Consider the following 20,691-nt stretch of genomic DNA (forward strand, 5'->3'; position numbering starts at 1 on the left):
TAAGTCCTGGGGTCGATTTGCTCAACTAAAGGCGGTGCTCCAGCATGACCATAGTCAAATGACTGGAACAAATAAAAGAAATTAAAGAAAAAAAGAATTATTAAAATTAACAGAAATGTTGTATCAAAAGGGTTAATATATGTGTTTAACCTATTTATCCATTCTTCAAATAAATCTATTGTGTTTTGGAATCTTATCTAAGAATCTGCTCACTTAATATGAAGAATGGCCTTTCCTAAGACAGACTATATTAAGAATCTATGAAGTTAAGGATTTTAGAGAAATATCTTCACACTTATCCAATTGGATGCAAGTATGATTCAATCAAATTTTGATACGAGGCTGGCAATTTCAGGGTAAGGAGTAAATTGATTACATTGACCCAAGTGTTGATATTTATTTTATTGACTCCAAAATGATGAAAGGCAGAGTTGATCCTGGTGGCATTTAAATTCAGAATGTAAAGACAGATGAAATACTACTAAGCATTTTGCTCAACGGGCTAACATTTCTGCCAGCTTGAGACCTTCATGATTCAGATAATATTGTTGAATTATCAGAGCATGGCTGTATGTTTAAGAAATGTGTATTGCAACCATGAGGTTCTGTGTTTCATCCCACTGTACAGTATCCTAAGCAAGACCTTCGGCATTATATCATGCTTGAGAAGAAGACTCATTAAGCCCAGTAAAATTGCTGTCATGGTAGATACTGGTGTCACACAAAAGGCACCCATGCCAGTAGCATATAAAAGCACCCATTACACTCTCAGAGTGGTTGGTGTTGGGAAGGGCATCCAACTGTAGAAAACCATGCCAAATCAGACTGGAGTCTGGTGCAGCCTTCCCACTTACCAGCTTCACAGCCACATAGTTTGGAGTTCAGTCCCACTGCATGGTACCTTGGGCAAGTGTCTTCTAATATAGCCATCCAAGGGAAGGGCATCCAACTGTAGAAAACCATGCCAAATCAGACTGGAGTCTGGTGCAACCTTCCCACTTACCAGCTTCCCAGCCACACAGTTTGGTGTTCAGTCCCACTGCATGGTACCTTGGGCAAGTGTCTTCTACTATAGCCATCCAAGGGAAGGGCATCCAACTGTAGAAAACCATGCCAAATCAGACTGGAGTCTGGTGCAGCCTTCCCACTTACTAGCTTCCCAGCCACATGGTTTGGAGTTCAGTCCCACTGCATGGTACCTTGGGCAAGTGTCTTCTATTATAGCCTCAGGCTGACCAAAGTCTTGTGCGTAGATTTGGTAGACGGATACTGAAATAAGTCTGTCATATATATATATATATATGTATGTATCTATATACTTATGTGTTTGTGTCTATGTTTGTCTCCCCCCCCCATCGCTTGACAACCGATGTTGGTGTGATTACATCCCTATAACTTGGCAGTTCAGCAAAAGAGACTGATAAAATAAGTACCAGGCTCACAAAACAAAGTAGGCAGTGCTCCAACATGGCCACAGTCAAAATGACTGAAACAAGTAAAAGAATAAAAGAATACATCCATCCATCCATATGTATATATATATATATATATATATATATATAGGAGAGCACTCCATCAGTTATGACCATGAGGTCCCAGCGGATATGATCAACAGAACAGCTTGCTTGTGAAATTAACATGCAAGTGGCTGAGCATTTCACAGACATGTGTACCCTTAATGTAGCTCTCAGGGAGATTCAGCATGATACAAAGTGTGACATGGCTGCCCTTTGAAATACAAGTACTACTCATTTTTGCCAGCTGAGTGGACTGGAGTAATGTGAAATAAAGTGTCTTGCTCAAGGACACAACACATCACCGGGAAATGAACTCATGACTGTTCAAAATACCACCTTTTCTGGAACTAGGATTGTATCAACTGACTTATAGATGTGAGGACTTCCAGAAAGGTACTGCAATAGCTGCTCATTAATTTTACATACAGTGCTGTTTTTTGGAGCCAGTATTATTCTTTCACACAGCCAATGGAAATTGCGATAATTTTTTTTACCAATGGATGTAAGGGAGACAATCAATTTCTGAAAGTTACTTTGCAAAGAGTTACCTCCCTTCTCCACGTAACCCAGGAAGGGTATTTTTTGCTCCCAGAGGGTCCATTACTCATTATGTGAAAACTTTTAAGAGTCTAAAACCATCTCTAGAACATAAGTAATGTATAGTACCAGTTTGGAGAAGATCAGTTGTGAACTTCAGAAGTTATGCAGGCTTACACACACACAATCTCACTTTTATACACAGGGGTTGGACAAAATAATGGAAACACCTATTTTAATAGGGGTAGGCCTGCCTTTGGCAGTAATTACAGCTTGAATTCTTTGAGGTATGAACTCATACAAAGTTTGAATTGTTTACCAAGAGGTTTTGTAGGAATTACTACATCCTACAATATGCTACTTTAATCCCTTCTTGATGTTGTCCCTTTTGGAATTTCCATCATCTGCTCCCTCCTGCCACTATTCAGGCATTGGATTAACAACTCCTAGTTTTACCCCCTACTACTTACTTATTCAGTTTACTTTCACCTAACTAAATTCTGACCCCATATAGTAGGCACGTATTAATCAATTTGAGAACTTTAGACTTATTTATACAGAACATATATAAATAATCTAGTCATTGAGTCTATAATTAAGAATATCATTACCAGCCAACAATAATAACTTCAGTAATGTTTATAGTAATATTATACTAGTAATCATGGGTAAATAGGAACATAGACTTTTTCAAATTCATACACTTCCTAAGCAATCAAAATAGGAGTATAATTTACACAATTGGATAATCTTGAAATTTCTCCAATCAATATATATTTTTTCAATCACTATATTATTACTATTGTATTATTATATTATTACAATTATTATAATGTTTTCTTTGTATTTTATCTTTAACTTCCATCTTAATATTCATTTCAGCTTATTTTATTCTTTACATTTTCACTTTGCTCTTTACCTCTTTGTAACCTATTATTATTTATTATTATTTATCTTTTTATGTATCATGTCAGATATCTTTTGAACATTTCCAAATATATTTGATGGATTTTGATATATTATTGATATATTATTGATACATTCTTGATATCTTACAACATCTTTCTAACATCACCAGTTTAAGCTGTCAGTATTTTACTACTTCTAATGCCCTTTCACTATTACGTTTTTTTTAAAAAAATGATCCTTGTAAAACTCCCTTTTTTAAAAAATTGATTCTGACATAGCTCTATTCTTATAGAAACTTATACCTCTATACCAATTACTTCATTTATTGTTAATTTGCTACTCCCTACTACTCCCTTTTATCACTTATGTGTATATTTATTTCTTTTATTTCTTTCCTTTCAATTCATTCCCTTTACTGATAATCCATCACTCCAACTTATAGCTACTTAATGATAGGCTTATTAGATTTGTCATAGACAGATAAAAAACATTTTTAAAACTTTTAAATATATGGAACTCAATCTATGGAGAATAGTATATTAAATTATAACTGTTATGTACTCATAAACAAGATATACACTTATAAGATGTAATGTATGTATGTATACACATGGATGGAAGTACGTGAATGTATGTGAATACTACACATGGAGATATATATATGTGTATACATGTGTGTATGTATATATGCATATATGTGTGTGTGTGTGTATATATGTATGTATATGTGTGTATATATATATATATATGTTTGTGTAAAGATATAGGTGTGTGTATGTGTGTGTATTCATATCTATATTTGTACATATGCTTAAGGATAGGTGGATATAGTAGTGTATGTATATATTTACTAGGGTGTAACTGTAGATATGTGTGGAGATGTATGTGTAAATCCATGTATTTAATGCTGTGCTAATGAGGCATGTTAGCATATATATATATATATATATATGTATGAGTGTGTGTATGCACACACATATACATATACTATAAACTTATAAAGCTAGTAATTTTTAGTCGTAAGTTATTTTAGTGTAAACTGACCATTCATCACAGCGATATCAAATTACAACCTCAATCTGTATTTCAACAAGTGGTCAAAATAAGAAATTATTTATGACCACTACCTATTTCTTTATTACCCACAAGGGGCTAAACATAGAGAGGACAAACAAGGACAGACATAAGTATTAAGTCGATTACATCGACCCCAGTGCGTAACTGGTACTTAATTTATCGACCCTGAAAGGATGAAAGGCAAAGTTGACCTTGGCGGAATTTGAACTCACAACGTAACGGCAGACGAAATACTGCTAAGCATTTTGCCCGGCATGCTAACATCTCTGCCAGCTCGCCACCACCATCTCATCAAAGCCAAAATCTTAGCCCTTTATTATCCTATCTCTTTATCTCTTACTCTACTTTATGTCCTTATTTCTTTTGTTTTTATCTCTTTTGTCACTTTAGCCTAATTTGGCTAATTCTTATTTATGTGGATCTAACTTTATTATCCTTATTTTTACTTTTATTATTTTTGCTTTTATTACTCTTGTCTTTTGCTTCTATTGTCATTTACTTCCATTACTCTTATTCTTTATTTCTTATTTTTTATTTTTTTCTCTCTATTTTTTCTTTCTATTTTTCCTACTATCTTTTACAAGAGAATTAAATATAAACTCATTCCAATCTATTTAACATTCACTCTATGCTGATTGGTGATACAGTACAGGCAGATTTTCGAAATCCAATGAATCTTTATACATTTATACAGTTAGGAAATTATACAAATATACTTTTTCAGGGAGATATGATAAACCTATTACAATGGGTAATACTACATGTATATTTTTTATATTGTGGTGTAGTAGATAGAAGGATCTATTGGAAGTGCCCTATTATCGATATTTTTTCAACAATCTAAGTATGTCATGAGGTTTCCAGACATGAGTTCTACTCCTGTGTCAAATAAAGTATAAGAGTGATATTGTCTGCAAAAATTAGAAATAGGACACACAAAAAAAAATCAATATTCAAAGTAATCAAACGTAAACAATGAAATGGGTTATTTTCCTTGAATGTTTAAAAACAAATATTGTACAGGTGCTATGGGTTATTTCCATTGGGTGTTAAAAAAAAATAGTTATATGAGGTAGATATAAAGGTCCCTTCCAGTGGTCGTATTATCGATTTTTTCAGCAATCTAAGTATGTCACAAGGTTTCCAGACATGAGTTCTACTCATGTGTCAAGTTTCATCAAAATCAGTAAAACAATGTAGGAGGAGTTAGCTAACAATGCCACAAACAAACACACACCGATTTTCCACATATGTAGTAGATGTAATATATATATATATATATCATCATCATCATTTAAAGTCCATTTTCCATGCTGGCATGGGTTGGATGGTTTGACTGGAGTCTGGGAAGCCTGGAGATTACACCAGGCTCTAATCTGATCTGGTAGTGTTTCTACAGCTGGATGCTCTTCCTAAAGCCAACCACTCTGAGAGTGTAGTGGGTGCTTTTTATGTGCCACAGGCATAGGAGCCAGAGGGGGCTGGCATCAACCACATTTGGGTGGTGCTTTTATATGCCACCTATTCAGGAGCCAGAGGGGGCTGGCATCGACTATGTTGGATGGTGCTTTTACATGTCACTGGCATGGGAGCCAGTCAAGGCAGCACTGGCATCAACCACAACTACAATTTCCATTTGATCGTGGTTTAATTTGATTTTGATGTTGATATACTTGACTTAATAGGTCTCCTCAAGCATGGCATGTTTCCCTATGATCCAAAGGTACTTTTTGAGTGGGCTGGTTATGCAACACTGGTGTAGATTGCAGCTGTGATCTCGCTTTATTTGCCAGGTCTTCTTAGTCACAGCATATCTCCAGAGGTCTCGGTCTTTCGTCATTGGCTCTGTGAGGCCCAATGTTCGAAGGTCATGCTTCACCACCTCATCCCATGTCTTCCTGGATCTCCCTCTCTACCATGGGTTCCTTCAACTGTTTGGGAGTGGCTCTTCTTCACACAGGTCTCCTCATCCATCCGTAGTACATGACCATATCAACGCAGACGTCTCTCTTGCATGCCACATCCGATGCTTCTTATGTCCAACATTTCTCTCAGGGCGCCTACACTCTGTTGTATGTGCATACTGACATTACACATCCAGCGGATCATTCTAGCTTCATTTCTTTCGAGCCTACGCATGTCTTAGGCAGTCACGGCCCATGTTTCGCTGCCATGAAGCATGGCAGTTCACACACATACATCGCACAATCTACCTTTCGCTCTGAGCAAGAGGCCTGTTGTCACCAGTAGGAGTAGAAGCTTTCTAAACTTTGCCAAGGCTATTCTAGTGGTGACACTCTCTGAGCATTCACCCCCACTATACACTTGGTCACTTAGGTAGCAGAAGCTATCAACTACTTCGAGCTTCTCCCCCTGAAGTGTGATGGAATTTGTTTTCTGAGCATCTGTGGTGTTTATTGCCCCTGTGCATCTGCCGCACAGGAAAGCTATCTTCTCAGTTAATCTTCCTTTGATGTTGCTGCACCTATTATGCATCCATAGCTTACACTGGGTGCATATTATGGAGTTTCTACCTACACCTTTTCTAAAGATCGAGCAGAGACATCTACTTGAGGAGTGTGAGATGAGTTCGCCCTCCTGCTTACTAGGTCTTTGGTTTTTGCAACATTGACTCTAAGGCTTTTTGATTCTAAACCTTGCTTCCACACCTGAAATTTCTTCTTTAGTTCTGGTAGTGATTCTGCTATGAGAGCCAGGTCATCAGCATAGAGGAGCTCCCAGGGGCAACTTGTCTTGAATTCCTCTGCAGGACTATGATGGATAAGAGGCAGCTGAGGGCTGATCCTTGATGGACCCCTACTTCTACCCAGAATTCTTCACTATACTCATTGCCAAATCTAACATTACTAATGGCATCTCTGTTTAGGGCCTGTACAGCCATTATTAACCATTTTTGAATCCCTAGTTTCCACATCGCCCACCAGATAAGGGATCTGGGGACCCTGTCAAAAGCTTTCTACAAGTCCACAAAAGCCAAGTATAGGGATTTGTCATTGGCTAGGTATTTACCAGGAATATAACATCAGTAGTGCTTCTACCTGGCACAAAACTGAACTGCATCTCATCTAAGCAGACTCTCTCCCTAATTAGTTGGGCTATGACCCTTTCCATGACCTTCATCACCTGATCCAGCAGTTTGATACCCCTGTAGTTATTTCTATCTAAATTGTCACCTTTACCCTTGTAGCAATTGACTATAGTACTTCTACACCAGTCATTGGGTATGACTCCATCATGAACTACCTGGGTTACAATACAGGTGACTAGGCTATTACCCACACCATCATATATTTTAAGCATCTCAGCAGTGATTCCTGATGGGCTGGGAGCTTTTCTTGGCTTCATACCCTTAATTGCTTTATCTACCAGGGTGCTGTCTATTTGGATAGCTGGTCCCTCTACTGGGTCAACCTTTGGCAGACTCTCCTCCTCCCATTCATTCTCCACGTTCAGCAGTCTTTCATAGTAGCTTCTCCAAGCCTCTTTCTTTTCAGAATCATTAAAAGCAAGTGCACCATCATCCATGCAGACACATTTCTCTCCTGTGACATCACAATTTTCTCTTACAAATTGTCTTGCAATCCAAAATACTTCAGTTCTTTGGGCCTCACATCGCTGAACATTGGCAAACTTCTTTTCTGCTTCTCCCTTGGCTATGTATACCTGTTGCCCAACCTCCTTCCTGGCTATCTGGTACAGTTCCTTGCTACCCCCACTCTTCCAGTCTTTCCAGGCCTGTTTCTTTGCTCTAATGGCTTTGTCTACCATATTATTCCACCACCATGGAAGGTCTGGAAGGGAATTTGCACCATCTGCAGACTTAGTGTGTGGCACTTAGTAAGCTGTTCCATGGAATTTCCAGCTACCCTCTATGTCCGAGGTCTTTAGCTCCTCTTCCTTCTCATCAAATTTCTTTATGAGGATATCCCTAAATTTCTGACCATGTGAAGGGTTCTTTAGCTTCCAAATCCTTCTTTTCTGGATTGGTCTGCATCTTGGTATCCTTATGGCCTTGAGCCTAAAGTCACTAATGACTAGTCTATGCTGGGGGGTACATTCTTCACCCGGGAGGGTCTTTGTATTAAAGTAATTGCATATATATATTATAGGCAATAATGTGCATGGGTGGATGCATACCTGTATATAAGCACAAAAAAAATTATCATATACCTATATATACACATGTGTATATGTGTATATACACAAGTAGAAAAGTATATAGATATGCATATGCACCCATATACATATGTACATACACATACACATGCACACGTATACATATGCTCAGCTTCATACACATTGATACATACCAATTAAAACACATCTGTATATATACATACATGCATACATATATATGCATATACATACACATGTATAGATATATACATACATGTGTACCCATACTAATATATTCATACGCACGCAGAAGATTATAAATAATTTAATACATATATAGGCATGTTGAGATATATATAAATACACTTACAAACAGATATTAAAGTAAACATATAGACATAGATCTGCAAATGTATACATATATAGATATATATGCACCCACATACATATACATATGCACAGTTACATACAAATACAGACATATTATGCATATATATGTATATACATGCACATATACATACATACACACACACACACACATACATATACCTACATATATGCATACATATACATACGTGTGTACCAGAACTAGTTTTCTAGTATACATGCAGAAGTATATAGGTAATTAAATTCATATATAGGTATATTGAGATAAATATACACACATTTACAGATATTTAAATAAGCATATAGAGAAGCAAAACTATATATATACATATATATTCATATATATATAGACACAAGATACATATATGGCTATATATACATACTTTTCCTTCAGTTATCATTATTAAATAATATTAAATAACATTATTAGATAATGTTAAATAAAAAAAGTTATGTTATTTAGATTAGTAAGTGTGATATTAAATAATACTATTAAATGATAATATTAAATTATTTTAGATTAGTGAAAGGATTAGTGAAAATTTTGCCATGTGTTTACATGAAAAACGTTTGCATCTCTTGTATTTATTAGGTTCCCTTTCATATTCATTATTTTATAGTTTTCTTCAAGGCATAATCTACAGAATCTATTGTTGATTTTGTAAGAAGGTGCAAATTGGATTATGAAATCAATATTGTCTTTTTTGAGGTGTTAAATTTTTGTTGAGAGTCTAGTACTGTTTATTTTGCTTTGGTGCCTAAAGGTCAATTTGTGGTTTGAAATTCTTGATTTGATCCAGTTTTGTGTACATCCAATATAATGATATTTTGAGAAATCCTTTGTTATAATTGTTGCATGGTATACTACATTTTTTGAGTCTCTACATTTGAGTCTCTACAATTACAATTTTTATGTGTAGGTAATGTGGTGTTATTTCTAGACTTTGTTGAATTATATGGGTTGTAGTTATTAAGAGTATTTATATTGCTAATTGTACTTATTATGTTCTGTTTTTTTAAAAAAATTATTTTTGTTTGTTTTAGGTTCAGATTTTAATGGAATTGATCTAGTTTCTTATTATTAAATGAAGATATAGGGGCAGGAACGGCTGTGTAGTAAGTAGCTTGCTTACCAACCACATGGTTCTGGGTTCAGTCCGACTGCGTGGTACCTTGGGCAAGTGTCTTCTACTATAGCCTCGGGCTGACCAAAGCCTTGTGAGTGGATTTGGCAGATGGAAACTGAAAAGAAGCCAGTTGTATATGTGTATATATATATGTATGTGTGTGTATATGTTTGTGTGTCTATGTTTGTCTCCCCCAACATCACTTGACATCTGATGCTAGTGTGTTTACGTCCCCATAACTTAGCAGTTTGGCAAAAGAGACTGATAGAATAAGTACTAGGCTTACAAAGAATAAGTCCTGGGGTCGATTTGCTCAACTAAAAGCAGTGCTCCAGCATGGCTGCAGTCAAATTACTGAAACAAATAAAAAGAGTAAAAAGAATAATATCATCTTGAAAAGGTTGGGAGAAACTGAAAATTCAAATCTGATATGTTTCTAGTATTTTTAAAGTTTTTATCAATAATCTTTCTAATAGATCTTATAAAATTCATCTTTAAATGTTTAGTGAAGGGAAATATTATCCATATGGTTTTATCAGGGTCTACCTTGGTTGAGCATTGATCTATTTTCAGAAAGTCATTTTTTCTCATACATGGTATTGGTTTCTTTTTGACTATGTTTTTATTATCATTATTAATTTTATTATTAGTGTTATTCTTATCATTATTCTTAGTCGTCTTACTCTGGCTATTGATGTTTTTATTTTTGTTATCTTTATATTCCTATTCTTATTTTTAATTATACAGTTGCAGTTTATGCTATCATTAATTTTTATGATTTTTGTTCTTACTATGAATTTTATTTATGCTATAATGTTCATCATGCTTAAGGTTAATTTTTATATTATTATAATTGGCCTGTTTAACATAATTGCTATATTTATGATTAGTGTTGGGAGTTTTTATTATTTGGTTATGAGAAGCTAGGAGACAGGTTTATTTAGCCAGAGGGGAAGCAGATGAGAAAAAATTTGCCAATGTTCTGCACCATGAGGACCAAAGACTTGAGGTATTCCACGTTGCAAGACAGTGTGTGGGAGAGAATCATGATGTGGTAGGAGAGAAATGTGTTCGCATGGATGATGGTTCACTTGCGCTAAATGATGATGCAAAGAGAGAGGTTTGGAGACACCACTATGAAAGGTTGCTTAATTAAGAAAATGAATAGGATAAAGAGAGTCTGCCGAATGTCAACCCAACAGAGGGACCAGCTATCCGAGTTGACAGTTCCTTGGTAGTTAAGGCAATTAGAAGCATGAAGACAGGGAAAGCCTCAGGCCCATCAGGAATCACTGCAGAGATGCTCAAAATATCTGGTTGTGTCGGCTATAGCCTAGTCACCCGTATAGTTAACCAGGTGATACACGAAGGAGTCATTCCCAATGACTGGTGTAGCAGCATAATAGTCAACTGCTACAAAGGTAAAGGTGACGCCCTAGATACAAATAATTACAGAGGTATCAAGCTGTTGGATCAGGTAATGAAGGTTATGGAGAGGGTCATAGCCCAACTAATTAGAGAGAGAGTTAGTTTAGATGAGATGCAGTTTGGATTTGTGCCAGGGAAAAGCACCACTGATGCCATATTCCTGGTAAGACAGCTGCAGGAGAAATATCTAGCCAAAGATAAGCCCCTGTACCTGGCTTTCGTTGACATGGAGAAAGCCTTCAACAGGGTCCCCCGATCCCTTATCTGGTGGTCAATAAGGAAACTAGGGATAGATGAATGGTTAGTGAGAGCTGTGCAAGCCATGTACAGGGACGCTGTTAGTAAGGTGAGGGTTGGCAACGAGTACAGTGAAGAATTCCGGGTAGAGGTAGGGGTCCACCAAGGTTCAGCCCTCAGCCCCCTCCTATTTATCGTAGTCCTCCAGGCAATAACGGAGGAATTCAAGACAGGATGCCCCTGGGAGCTCCTCTATGCTGATGACCTTGCTCTAATTGCTGAGTCACTATCAGAACTGGAGGAGAAGTTTCAGGTGTGGAAGCAAGAATTAGAATCGAAGGGCCTTAGAGTCAACCTAGCTAAAACCAAAGTCCTAATAAGTAGGAAGGTAGACAAGTCACAAACGCCTTCAGGTAGATGGCCTTGCTCGATCTGTAGGAAAGGCATAGGTAGAAACTCTATAAGATGCACCAAGTGTAAGCTATGGACACACAAGAGGTGCAGCAACATCAAGGGAAGGCTAACTAGGAAGATAGTTTTTGTATGTGGCAGATGCTCAGGAGCAATAAACACTGAAAATGCGCAGAGAGCAACTTCCGCCACATTTCAGGGAGAAAAACTAGAAATAGTTGATAGCTTCCGTTACCTAGGTGACCAAGTCAGTAGCGGGGGCGGGTGTGTTGAAACTGTAACTGCTAGAGTAAGAATAGCTTGGGCAAAGTTCAGAGAGCTCTTACCTCTGCTAGGGACAAAAGGCCTCTCGCTCAGAGTAAAAGGTAGACTGTATGATGCATGTGTACGAACAGCCATGCTACATGGCAGTGAAACATGGGCCGTGACTGCTGAGGATATGCGTAAGCTTGTAAGAAATGAAGCCAGTATGCTCTGATGGATGTGTATTGTCAGTGTTTATACTTGACAGAGTGTAAGTACCTTGAGAGAAAAGTTGGACCTAAGAAGCATCAGTTGTAGTGTGCAAGAGAGACGTTTGCACTGGTATGGCCATGTAGCGAGAATGAATGAAGATAGTTGTGTGAAAAAGTGCCACACCCTAGCTGTTGAGGGAACCTGTGGAAGAGGCAGACCCAGGAAAACCTGGGATGAGGTGGTGAAGCACGACCTTCGAACTTTAGGTCTCACCGAGGAAATGACAAGAGACCGAGCCCTTTAGAAGTATGCTGTACATGAGAAGACCCGGCAGGACAAGTGAGACTATAACCCATGGCCTCAGTCCACTTATGCATACCATTCCTTCTTGGGACACAAAACTCTACTTGTGAAGACCTGTTGAGGCAAGTGAAAATCAAAAAATCAAAAAATCAAGATCAAAATCGATCAACATGAATGGAAATTGTAGCTGTGATACCAGTGCCGGTGGCACATAAGAGAACCATCCGAACATGGCCGTTGCCAGCTCCGCCCTGAGTGGCTTCCATGCTGGTGGCACGTAAAAAGCACCATCCGATCGTGGCTGTTTGCCAGCCTCGCCTGGCCTCTGTGCCGGTGGCACATAAAAGGCACCATCCGACCGTGGCCGTTTGCCAGCCTAGTCGGGCACCTATGCCGGTGGCACGTAAAAAGCACCCACTACGCTCATGGAGTGGTTGGCGTTAGGAAGGGCATCCAGCCGTAGAAACATTGTCAGATCAGACTGGGCCTGGTGCAGCCTTCTGGCTTCCCAGACCCCAGTTGCACCGTCCAACCCATGCCAGCATGGAAAGCGGATGCTAAACGATGATGATGATGAGGGTATACTCTTTCTTTATAGGTATTTAAGTCACTAGTCTTAACATTATATTTATCTAATTATATTTAATATGACTTTTAGTAGTGTTGTAGTTCTTATTATCCTGCCTTCTTTAGTGCTATGTTGTACTAGTCTTTGTGTTTATTAAATACTTCTTCGTTAGATGATAGAAAATTTATTCTCCTCTCTATGTTAGTACTAAGGTTTTCTATAATATTTCATAGATGGTTACTGTTTGTGTTTATATATTTAATGTTGGCATTAGGTTTATGATAGGGTTGGTAAATAGAAGTATTAAGATTGAAGTTGACGTCAAGGAAGTTTACAGAAATGTTATCTGTTTCAATTGATATTGAGAGTCCTTGGTTCTTAAAAAATGTATGAAAGGACCTTCTGTTGCACCCACATACTTCTGCATGCTTGGTTTCCCATTGGGTGCTATGGCTGTTATCTCTGCTTTGTATACAACTGTCTCCAAATTACAGTGGCTATTCAGCAGACATATTGTGTTACCCCTGCATGAGTATCCTGTGTCTGTCTCAAGTGTGGGCCTACCTACTAAAATCTTCTTTGCACTAGGTGCATAGCTAAGGGATATTCTCAAGGCATGTCTATAAATATTTTGTTGAATCTATTTGTATGGGGGAAGTGTTTATCAACTAATCTAAGGAAGCTCTTACCTACAGGTACAGGAGTGGCTGTGTGGTAGCTTGCTTACCAACCACATGGTTCTGGGTTCAGTCACACTGTGTGGCACCTTGGGCAAGTGTCTTCTACTATAGCCTTGGGCTGACCAAAGCCTTGTGAGTGGATTTGGGAGACGGAAACTGAAAGAAGCCTGTCGTATATATGTGCGTGTGTTTGTGTGTCTGTTTGTCCCCCCAACATCGCTTGACAACTGATGCTGGTGTGTTTATGTCCTTGTAACTTAGCGGTTCAGCAAAAGAGACCGATAGAATAAGTACTAGGCTTACAAAGAATAAGTCCTGGGGGCGATTTGCTCGACTAAATACGGTGCTCCAGCATGGCCACAGTCAAATGACAGAAACAAGTGAAAGAGTACTCTGGTCTTCACATTTATAGAGAAGGGTGGCATGAACCACAACACTTTCTGGTGGTGTTTTCTTTTATATATATATATGTGTGTGTATATATATATATATATATATATATATATTGTTTTCTCTTGGAGTGGTTGGCGTTAGGAAGGGCATCCAGCCGTAGAAACATTGCCAGATCAAACTGGGCCTGGTGCAGCCTTCTGGCTTCTCAGACCCCTGTTGAACCGTCCAACCCATGCTAGCATGGAAAGCGGATGCTAAACGATGATGATGATGATGATATATATATATATATATATATATATATATATATATATATATATATATATATAAATATATATTGGGTGTGTGTATGTGTTTCTGCATGCGTATGTGTGTGTATCCTTGTCTTGACATTACATGATAGTTGTAAATAAGTGTCACTGTCATACAAGTCATTTGTTTCTAATCTTTTGTGAAAACATGTCTGGCCATGGTGGCGGGGGTGGGGAATATTACCTTGCTTGGTGACAAGTGAGGGTTGACAACAGGAAAGGCATCTAACCATAGGAAATCTGCCTCAATGAATTCCATCTGACTCATACAAGTATGGAGAAGTGGATGTTAAAACGATGTTAATGATGATGATGGTGGTGATGATAATGTTTACAATGAAGATGATGATGGCAGTGGCAGTAGTGATGATGGTAATTGCAACAACAACAATGGCAATGATGGTAATGATGGTAGTGGGGATAATGGTGGAGGTGGTGGTGATGATAACTGTAATAATAATGATGATGATGATGATGATGGTGATGGTAATGATGGTAGTGGTAGTGGTGGAGGTGGCAGTGGTGGTGGTGGCAGTGGTGGTGGTGGCAGTGGTGGTGATGATGATGATGATGTTGATGATGGTGATGGTGGCGGTGGTGGCAGCAATGGTGGTGGTAGCGGGTACTGTTTCTATTGCTGATGTTGAGAGATTTATCTCCAAATCCTAAACATGTTGTGTCACTGCCCTATTAATTAAAATCTCTCTCTCTTTTTTTTTTTTTGCCGTTATTCAGGAAACTGCAACAATGGTTTTAAAGACAATTGAAACTTTGTCCCTTTCAACCATCCAAGGTACTTGTACAATTGAGCTTCTTCTGGGAGACATCACAAGTCTTGAGATGAATGACAAAGTTGATTTGCTCATCGTGTCAGCTTTCCCTAGTAAGTATCTAAGCATTAAATATTCACATTAAAATTGGCTGAAAATTAAGCAACGAGATGGTTAAAAAACATTAAAAACCTTGCTACAGGAGTCAGTGTGTTGTATTGCTGTTTTTTTCATTGTGAATGTTGTATCATTAATCAAATATTGATCTATCATTGTGTATTGTCTCACTGATAAATCAATGTGTGTTGTTACATTGTTATATGATTGATCAATCATTAAATGTTTTATCATTGATCAGTCATCATGTCTGTGTCATTGATCAGTGATTTTATGTTGAATTTTGGATCAGTCACAGTCTGTGTTGTATCATTCATTAGACATTATATAGTATATCTCTAATCAGTCTATTGTATGTTGTATCATTGCTCTGTAACTATGTGTTATATCATTGATCATTCATGGAGTATTGTGTCACTGATCAATCATTGACCAACCATTGATTTTGTATCATTTATCAATCATTAGATGTTGTTTTACTTTTTGTCACTGATCAGTTGTTATGTGTTGTATGATTGATCAATCATTGTGTGCCATGCTGTGGGACTGAACCCAAAACCACATGGTTGGGAAGCAAACTTCCTTAGCCATAGGCCTACAGGCTTTGGTCAGTGCAGGGCTTATAGTAGAAGACACTTGCAGAAAATTTCACACTGTGGAACTGAATCCAAAACCACATGGTCACATAGCAAACTTCCTTAACCATACAGCCATGCCCGTATCTTCAAGCTGTGGTCACCCCATAGCTACAGCAGAAGACACTTGTCTGAGGTGCCATGTTGTGGCATTGAACCTAAAACCATATGGTTGAGAAGCAAACTTCTTAACCACACAGCTAAGCCTATACTTGTTTGTCATTCTGCTCTTCAGTTTCCCCTTTTTATATACTCTTAAACTGTACAACTTTCATAATTTATACCCAAATGTTCTTTTATTTCAGATAATTACAACACTACGAGTAAAACTGTAATCCAAGCACTGAACAAGAATCTAAATGTTGATGTTTCTAGGCTTGCTGCGGATAAAGAATTAGATTTAAGGAAATATTTTTCTTGTTGGTTATCCAAACCATTACCAGAAGATATTCCTTTTTCAAGACTTGCATGTTTTGAAAGGTAATATTACTTTTTGTATTAAGTTTTTATCCTTTTCTTCTATCCTGCCCTGGTCAGCTTTGCCCTTCACCCCCACTCATCATAGTTGATGGTATCCTCTACTCCCCACCCCCTCAAAATTGCTGGACTTGTGCCTTAATTAGAAAAAAATGATAATAATATATCTTTTATCTTTTACTTGTTTCAATCATTGGACTGCAGCAATGCTGAGTTTAATCGAATGAATTTCCCTCAGTACTTATGTTTTTCTAAAGCCTGATACTTATTCTATTAGTCTCTTTTACCAAATTGCTAAGTTCAAGCAGTGACGGAACACTTGCCCAAGGTCCCAGATAGTGGGAATGAACCTGGAACCATGTGGCTGGGAGACAAACTTCTCACCACACTGCCTCAAGGATTATTCTCAATAATAATAATAATAATGATGATGATGATGATGATGATAATAACAATATGGCTTCTGATAGGCGCTGGCCCTCATGGCTTCTGATCTTAACTGATTGGAAGTGTTATGTACATTATTTTGTTTTGGTATAAAAGATGGGCTACAGCAAATATTCTGAATACTAGGGTGGGTGCAATCATATACCAAAATTTTAAACCCTCCTCCTCCTCCTCCTCCTCCTCCTCCTCCTTCTCCTTCTCCTTCTTCTTCTTCTTCTTCTTCTTCTTCTTATTATTATTATTATTAGTGGCATTTAGTCCATCTCTATGTTCTGAGTTCAGATTCTGCTGAGGTTGACTTTGCCTCTCATCCTTTTGGGGGCTCAATAAAATAAGCAACAGTTGAGTATTAAAGTCAATGTAATCAACTTACCCACTCCCATGAAATTGCTGGCCTTGTGCCAAAATTTGAAATCATCATCATTATTATTATTATTAAGGTGGCAAGCTGGCACAATCATTAGCTTGCTGGACAAAACACTGCTACGCATTTTGTCTACATTCTGAGTTCAAATGCCACTTGGTCAACTTTACCTTTCATCCTTTCAAAGTTCCTTCATAGTTGGCATTGTTTTAAATATTTCTATTTTTATTGAACTTCATTAATTTCATGTTTTATGTTACAGAAACCTAGGCAGTAGTATTTATGATCAAATCGGAGATATGTTTCGAGGTTTTATGCCAATATTCAATTCTCAAGACACAACAGTAATAACTCCTTTACTTGGTACTGGAAACCAAGTGAGTATCTTTTTATTCAGTTTTTGTGTTCTTACATAATTCTCTATGGAATACTTGGATTAATTAACTATCATCATCATCATCAACATGCTAACATGAGTTGGACAGTTCAAAAATATCCAATACGTCTAAAGACAGCACCATACTAAAAGTGTCTATTTTGGAATGGTTTCTATAGCTAGATGTCCTTGCTAACAGTAACCAGTCTACTGAGTGTACTGGGTGTTTTATTCATGGTACCAGCACTAACAAGGTAACCATGCAGCTCACAAATGAGAGATGTTTCAAGTAGCTCTGTTCTGCTTTAATGACTCTCATTGTTGGTGGTAGATAAAAAGGAAGACCTGTTTTCATGGAAGATTGGAAACAAATAATATTGCTTGTATGATGGTGCTACACATTTACAGTCATTACATGATGTCAAAATAAGAACACACACACACACACCACACACACACACACACACACACACACACACACACAAACACACACACACACTTACATATTCTTTTCTTTTATTCTTTTACTTACTTCAGCCATTTGACTGTGGCCATGCTGCAGTGCTGCCTTAAAGGATTTTAGTTGAAAAAAATCGAACCCAGGACTTATTTTTTGTAAGCCCAGTACTTATTCTATCGGTCTTTTTTGCTGAACCACTAAGTTACTGGGACATAAATACACCAGCATAGGTTGTCAAGTGATGGTTGGGGAACAAACACAGACACAAAGACACACACACATACAGCAGGCTTCTTTCAGTTTCTGTCTACCAAATCCACTCACAAGGCTTTGGTCAGCCCTAGGCTATAGTAGAAGACACTTGCCCAAGGTACCACACAGTTAGACTAACTGTGGTTGGGAAGCAAGCTTCCTACCACACAGCTTTGCCTGCATCTCCACACAGCCACATATATTGTTAGCTTCATCATCATTTTAGTGTCCACTTTCCCATGCTTGCATGGGTTGGATGGAGTTTATTTAGGCAAATATTTTACAGCTGGATGTTCTTCCTGTCACCAACCTTTACCTGTTTCCAAGCAAAGTCATATTTTGCCTTGAACATACGTATATTCTTACAGAATATCGGAAATGAATGACACTGCTTGTATGACAGTGGCAATTATTTATTAGTCATGTCAAGACAAGGTGACATAAACACATAAACATGCATGCATGCATACATACATCCATCCATCCCATTATCATTCCTGATATAAAAAACAAATGACTACATGCTAGGGTCTGCAACATCAAGAGATATTAATGTAACCCATGATTTCTTTGTGGATTTATGCTAAAATGTTAACAATGCCAAAAAATCAACTGGAATTAATAACATTTTCAATTGACATAGGAGTGGAATTTGGCCAGAAGAAATATTATTTGATTGTTGAACAGGGAAAGATAATCTCCCAGACACAAAATAATCTTACTATCTTTCTTGTCTCACACAAAGACTGCTACAGGTACCTAGGCATTGATGAAAATATATCATACCAAGGTACTGTGAATAAAGATAGTGACCCAAGAATATTACACCAGACTAAGAAAAATATGGCAGTCTGAGCTCTCCTTTTACAACAAGACAATATCCCACAATGCATTTGCAGTACCAGTGCTGATTCCAACTTTTGGGATACTTGACTGGTCTGTAGAAGAAATCCACTTCATAGACATTAACACCCACAAGATTCTAACATCAACTGGAAATCTCTACAAAAATAGTGATGTTGACAGGCTCTGCCTAAGAAGAGATAAAGGAAGTAGGGGGCTTGTGCTCTGTGCAGATAGTCTTTGAATGTTACACAGTCTCTCTCAGACAGCACTTGTTAAACAACAGCAACAAAATAAATACATTAATTTAGTGCTGGAAAGTGAAGGGAACATCCTACGCGTTGGAAATGAACTCTTCAGGAAGTACTCTTCCCCCGATGAGCTCCCATACAACCCCAAATCAGCCAGACTAGCTTACTTAGCTTACTTCAAAGAAGACCGGAGGGGAAGTGCTCAAGTATACAAAAAAAAAAAACATGCATAGGTATGTTACTTGAAGACTTCAATAAGATAGAGACATTGACATGAAGCCTCTCTTGGACTCGCAACTGCTACATCACACCATACTTTGAAGGCTATGCATTTGCAATCCAAGAACAGGAGATTACTGCTAAACACCTAATCAACAAAAGATACAGTGAAGCTCTTGGAGTTCCAAGATGCAACTGTAAATGTAGATTATGTAATATTTCTGTGGACGACATCACACATGTGATTAGCAGCTCCCAAAATTGTCATCAAGGTACTACCTCCCTATGTGACATGCCGTTGCAAAAACCAATATATAATGCCATTTGGGAAAAAGACAGTCCTGGAATAAATAAAGAGTATTTCCCTGTATTTGAATATGTACATAAACATCAACACAAGAAATACTGGTGGAATATTCCCATCAAAACATCTGTCAAATGTAAACATAACAGGCTGGATATTGTTGTTTCGGACAGACAAGAAAAAGTATGTGCTGTCACAGAGGTTAGCTGTCCAGCTGATGTTAATATCTTTGAAAAGCAGAGAAAAAGAAGATAATTATGAACAACTGCATCAAAACCTCCAGATTTTATATCCGGATTACAAATTTACATTTATATGAATAATAGCTGGAGCACTTGGTTTTGTAAGTAGTCTAGATAATCTTGAGTTTTCAGAAACAGAAATCAACCAACTGATTCACACATTACAAATACAATCTGTAAGCTAAACACTAAAACTATGCAAGACTTTTCTAAAGTTTAAAATGTGACATTGTTTTTGTTATCTACATTCCAAAGATGGAGCTTTCTATCTTTGTTAGAAACCAGCTCCTTCTTCAGAGGAAGAATTTAAACAATCAAAAACAGAAGAGAGAGAGAGACACACACACAAACACACACATGCACGCACACGAGGTCACAGAATGTGTCATAAAAGAACTTTGATTGGGAGCAAACTTCTTCACCGCATAGCTATACCTTCACCTAAAGATGGTGCTT

At 37.6% G+C, this 20,691-nt stretch overlaps 1 long non-coding RNA gene across 1 annotated transcript; it reads right to left on the minus strand.

The window, feature by feature from the left end:
• Positions 1–2,130: 2,130 nt before the first annotated feature.
• LOC118765410 lies at positions 2,131–8,454 on the minus strand. The gene is made up of 3 exons (XR_005001273.1): positions 8,430–8,454; positions 6,708–6,718; positions 2,131–2,246 (listed from the first exon to the last, which is right to left on the minus strand). It is a non-coding gene; the product is annotated as an uncharacterized LOC118765410 (long non-coding RNA).
• Positions 8,455–20,691: the final 12,237 nt, after the last annotated feature.

This window comes from Octopus sinensis, linkage group LG11 (assembly GCF_006345805.1).
Source record: "Octopus sinensis linkage group LG11, ASM634580v1, whole genome shotgun sequence".
Classification (NCBI taxonomy): Eukaryota; Metazoa; Mollusca; class Cephalopoda; order Octopoda; family Octopodidae; genus Octopus; species Octopus sinensis.